We start from the raw sequence: 6247 nt of genomic DNA, 5'->3' as shown, positions 1-6247 counted from the left end.
CTGAAATCTGGGTGGAAGCCTTCCTGACAACTACCCCACAACCCTTCCATTCTGCATGCACCTTAAAACCAAAACCACTGGATGATGCCAAGGTCTCCTGCCAGCTGGAGCAGTAGCTAGGCTTCCCTCCCTCTTGGCTGTAGGAGTCAAGTGCCTGGATTGCTGAGCACTGAATCCAATTCCAAGGAACAAATTCTCTAGGGTGCCACTGTTCTGGAACACGGTGCTCTGGGATTTTCTTCTCAAAGCAAAATTTTTCACCTTAACAATTATGAGGATGCAAAGGCTGGAGTCCTGTTCCTTCCTGTGATGCCCTCAGGCCATCTTTTCTATTCTCCCATTTCTTCTCAGCACTTAAGATCTACCTTTGCAGTACACTGCTTTATTAGAGCTTCTTTGCTAGCCAAACTCAAAACATTCTAGCCAGGTGTCATGGCGCACACCTGTAATCCCAGAATTCAGGAGGTTGAGGCATGAGGATCACTGTGAGTTCAAGACCAGCCTGGGCTACACAGTGAGTTCCAAATCAGTCTCAACTACATAGTGAGACAGTGTCTCAAAAAACCAAAAGAAAAAAAAAACATTTTAAATTACCCTGCTGGTCTCTTTGTTCTTGATTCTTAACATAGATCTGGCTAAAACTCCAAAAGCAGCTATGCCACGCCCTCAACATTAGACTGCCTTGAAATTTCTTCTGCCATATAAATTACTCTGCTGTCCTAATCTCAGTCTCAGACAAAGTCTCTGGACATGAGGAAAATGAAGACAATCTTTCTGCCAACCCCTAATACACATTGTCTGAAAACTCAAAAAAAGAAAGGGAAAGCAAATTGCAAGGATTAAATAATATGATAAAGGCATCAAGTACAGACCATACTTTTAAGATATAAACTATTTAGGGATGGGGTTTTAGCTCGGTGGTCCACCACCTGCCTTGAAAGCACAAAGACCCAGGTTTAATCCCCGGTAACAAAACAAAACACAAAAAAGATATAAACTATTTAACTAAAAGAGATAGGACAGGTATTTTAAATAAGAAATCCCAACAGATTATTAATTACTGTGAATTTGTTGATTGTTTAAAGGTATGAGTGAGGGAATGTGTATTAGTTTTCCATTGCTGTGATAAAATACATAAAAAAACTTAAAGGGTGAAATATTTATTTTGACTCACAGTCTCAAAGATTTCACTCCATGATCAGCTGGCTTCATGGCTTTTAGGCCTGTGGTAAAGCAGAAACATTAAACTGGAGGGGAATGGCACATGAAAACTGCTCACTTCATGGATTCCAGGAAGCAGAAAGAAAGGAAAACAGTCAGAGAAAGGGGTCAGAGACAAGGCGTAGACACTGAGGTCAGGTCTTCGTAACCTATTCCTTTCAACTAGGCCTCACCTCCTATTTCCATTACTTCTCAAGTGAATTATGATCTCATCAGTGGATTAATCCACTTATGAGTACATCACTCCATGATTAAATTGCTTTCCAAAATTCCCAACTGTAAACACACACGAGCTTTAGGAAAGTGATATAGGCAGGCACCTACCAATGACAACAGAAGCTCAATCAAGAGAGCAGATGCTGGCAGCTGGGGATTTAGCTCAGTGATTCTGCCACCTGCCTTACAAGCACAAGGACCTGACTTCGATCCCCAGTACCAAAAAAAAAAAAAAAAGGAGAGAGAGAGCAGATTCTGGCTGGCATGAGACATCAATGTAGCAAAGCTAAATAAAGTCCTGATTGTAAGGACTGGGTGAACTGAGAAAGAGCCAGCAAAGATGGAAAGAGATGTTATCAAAATACATAAAGGAGATCATCAATTGTACAATTCCATGGGAAAAAAATTTAAATAGTGACAGAACACAATGACAATTTACTCACAGAGAAAGAAGGGACATATTTTCCCCTGTGACAGAAGGAAAAAAGAAATGAAGATAAAGAGGAATGTGAGGTTACAGAGAAGGAATGGCAGCTGAGATATCAGAGGACAAAGGGATGAGACTTTCAAGAGCTCACACTGGATAATGCAGGTGAAAGAAGCAAGGTAGTATGTTAGAGTGAGGGAGACAGGATGAGATTAGAAATTGAAAACATACAAAATTTGAAACAGCTGCAAAAAAGAATGCAAAAAGTATTTAACAAGCAATGAATAAAATAAGGACTGACAAGTAGCATTTAGAACCCAAAGGAGATCAGATAGCACGACTTTTCAATGGACTGGGTCTGTAGTTTGTGACTTTCTGCAACACACATAGTACCCACAGTCACACCTCCATGGCTCACCCAAAGACACCCAGCATTATGCTTTACCAACCTCTTAGGCATGAGACAGTCAAGGGACAATCAAGACTAAATGTCACAGCATCCTTGCTATTTTCTAATTCACTTTAATTAAGAACAAGGAGTCTAGATATTTAGGAAAGATTCATTATTACTCTTATTTTTACTAAAAAATAAGTGAAAATGATGACAAATTAAAATCTTAACAAATTCAAGTATCTCATAAATTTTTTCTTAACCTTTGTAGTTGGTAATTTCTACTTATATAATTCATTAAAACAAATTACACTTTCTGCAGCAACATCAAATAGGCATGCGTCTCTTAAGAGATATTTGCGGTTAGACAATTTTGTTGTGTAAACACCATAAAGTGTTATTTTAGTTACTGTTCTCTTGTTGCTGAGACAAAATACCTGACACTCAAAGTTAAAGGAGAAAGAGTTTATTTAGTACACAGTTTGTATAGGTTTCGATTCATAATCGTCTGGCTCCAAGGCAGGGTGGCATGGCAGAGGAGAAACAGCTCATGGAGGGGCAGAATGTAATAAAGCAACAATGCACAAGTATAGGGAACAGGGAAAGGTGTGTTTCCAAGACCTCTGCTATAGGTCCCAGTGTGTGAGCCACCACAGCACAAGATGAATTAAAGAATAACACAGAAACTACGCTTATAGAGAAACTGAGTCTTGGGACCCGATCAATGCTGCTAAAGGCAGCAAAGACAAAGAACCCCACACAGGTGTATCCAGTATTTATTGAATACACTTGTGGGAAGGGATAGGGCTCTGGGTAGGCTTAGAAGGCATCTAGTGAAATATTGCTGAACACCTGGCATGATGGTGCCAGGCAGGGTAGTTAGGGAGTAAGCTCACCTTTCTTGCTTGGCTAGAAAAAAACTGGTCCTGGGATAGCGTGCAATTAGCAGGTAACCCTTTGGGTCAGTGAGAAGTAATAATTCAGAGAAAAGAATTTTAATTCGAATTACACTAACCTCAGCTGCATGTAACTCAGGAGGGCACTGCCACTTCACAGGCCAGGACTTAGACCTGGATGACAGCCATTAGCAAAGGAGCAATACTAACCCAACTCTGCTACCTGATATGCCCATTTGAGTTATGTAAGGCTTTGGTCTGACTCCTGATATAGAACAGTGCAGCTGAATTAAGGGAGGTAAGAAGGATTTGCCACTCATAACCACTGGTCCTGGGCAGGGATGTCTGACATAAATGACCGCAGCTCTCTATCCTTTATATCTTATCCAGGCTGCTTAGGCCAGGTAGCTCTCACACCCTTAATTCTCGTACCAGGAATCCTAGCATTGCACCATGAATCAATCCAAGGGTCACACACTCTAGATCCAGCCACCTCTGAAACACCCCACCTATGACTGCACAAGGCTTTGGGGGGAGATCTAGATACAAGTATATTTATAGAATCCTAGATGATATAAGTCAATCAGTCAATGTGTTTTTCTTTAATTTGTTTAATTTCATTTATATGCTTGTATGTTTCAGTACTGGGGCCTTCACACAAGGCTACATCCCTGACTTTGTTTTGTTTATTTGTCTGTTTGTTTTGAGACATGGTCTCCCTAAATTGCCCAGACTGAACTCAAAATTTTGTTTTGTTTTGTTTTGTTTTGTTGTGTTTTTGAGACAGGGTCTCACTATGTAGTTGAGACTGACCAGGAACTCATTGTGTAGCCCAGGCTGGTCTCAAACTCAGCCTCAAACACAGGGATCCTCCTGTCTCAGCCTCCTGAATGCTAGGATTATAGGAGTTTGCCACCACACCCAGCTCTGAACTCAAATATTTAACCTTTCTGTCTCAGCCTCCTAGAGTGCTGGGGTTACAAGAATGAGACACAACATTCACATTCAATTTGGCCTCTGGGTCCAACCTAGAGACAGTAAACAAAAGATGTATGAAGTTACCGCTGAAAGAAAATAGCATTTTTTTTTTTTAGTAAATTTTTTTAAATGTAAGGGTGTACTCTTAAGTAATGGTTAAAAGTATAATATAACCTCAGGAGGCTGCAGCATAAGGATGGGAAGTTTAAGCCCAGTCTGGAAACTTAGCAAGACCCTCAACTCTAAATAAAAAATAAAAAGGGTTGTGTATGTAGCTCAGTGTGAAGACCCTGCATTCAATCCCCATTACTGAAAAAATTAAAATTATAATATAACCAATAGCCATGAAGTCTTAATATTTTTCCTCTATTTCATTCATATTAAATAATTGAAACCTGACTGGCAGCACACACCCATAATCCCAGCACTCTGGAAGACTAAAGGAGGATTCTAAATTTCAGCCCAGCCTGGCAAACATAATTTAGTACAACCCTGTCTCAAAATTTTTTTTTCAAAATATTTTTTAACAAAATTTGAAAGGCCTGGAAATAAAACTCAGTGTGAAAGCCCTGGGTCTAACCCTCGGCACAGCAAATTAATTAATTATAGGTAATAGAATTCCAACCCCCTCCAGTCTTACTCTCTCTCCCCTCTCAGAATAATTTTCATTTGAATTTGGCTTTGTATTTCCCAGACATGTTTTTTCTATACAAACATTTATTTTATATTCACCCTGGATTGAGGAGAAAAAGGTAGAGAGAGAGAGCACTACCAGGAGAGAAGACAGGCTGGCAGTCTCTGGAGACATCTGGCAGTCAAGGTTCAGGGGGTCTGGTGAAAGGTTGGTTTGGTTATCTGAAGTCACAAAAGTCCACTGGGCTTGAAGAGCTCAACTGCAGAAGCCAGCAGTCCCATAGCTGACCCAACCTCTAAACTAGAGGGAGTCCTGGCTACTCCAGGTAGGAATCTTATGTCCTGGCCTCCTGTAGCTCTTGGGCCCCTGGCTTGGGTCTACCACACACATACACACACACACACACACACATACACTGTCACATTCAAACAAAAACACTGGCACAACTCTCTAACAAAAAGAACTTTTATTTGGGGATTAAAGAAAATTGCAATCCTGGACACACATACAGCCTATGGTGGGTCAGCCACAAAACATAGGAAAGCTTAGGGGCTTTATTAGGACAGAAAAATCTACACGTTGTTTTAACAAAAGTTCATGGGCAGCCAGACTTGTACTCCCAGCACTGAGGGAGGCTGAGACAGAAGGACTGAGATTCTGAGTTTGCCTAGACCACTTAGCACTGCCTCAAAATAAAGAATAAAAAAGGGCTGGGGATACAACCTAGTGGTAGAACACTGGTTTGATCCTCAGTGCTAGAGGGGAGAAAAAAAAGCTCATTGGCATCAATCAGTGCTTCTAAAAGACGGCTAACTCAGCCATGGCAGTTACTATGAAAAGTTAGTGTTAAGGTTCTAGCTGGCAGTTGCTAAGTAAAAATAGTCTTAAAAGATAAACTAGAGCCCAGCAGGGGCAGAGGCCTGTAATCCCAGTAACCTGGAAGGACGAAGCATGAAAATTGCAAGTTCAGGCCAAGCACAGACAATTTAGCAAGACCTTATTGCAAAATTAAAAAGGGCTAGGGATGTGGCCCAAATGAAGGCCTTGGGTTCAATCCCCAGTATTGGAAAAACATAAAACAAAACAAATAAGATGTCTCCTTTAGTTCTCCAAAAGAATTTTGGAACAAGCCAACAGTATTTCCTCAATTCTATTTCAGTAGGGTGTGACAGGCATGACTCCATTTTGTACAATTAATTTTCACATCCCTAGGAGAGAAAATTGGGCCTTGCATCCCTCTTATGGAAGAGGGCAACTGTGCAAGTCATAGGGTTTAAATTAAAAACAGTAAAGTCAACACCATAAAACTTTTAAAAAGAACAACACATAAGCCATGCTTGGTGGCGCAGGCCTGTAATCCCAGCACTCAGGAGGCTGACGCAGGAGGATCGCTGTGAGTTCAAGACCAGCCTGGGCTACACAGTGAGTTCCAGGTCAGTCTCACGTGCATAGAGAGACCCTGTCTTAAAAAACCAAAAAAAAAA

The sequence above is a fragment of the Fukomys damarensis genome, unplaced genomic scaffold (genome assembly GCF_012274545.1).
Source record: "Fukomys damarensis isolate Sample0158 unplaced genomic scaffold, DMR_v1.0_HiC HiC_scaffold_38, whole genome shotgun sequence".
In the NCBI taxonomy this organism is placed as follows: Eukaryota; Metazoa; Chordata; class Mammalia; order Rodentia; family Bathyergidae; genus Fukomys; species Fukomys damarensis.
The sequence above is the reverse complement of the archived record's forward strand: the minus strand, read 5'-3'. Positions refer to the sequence as shown.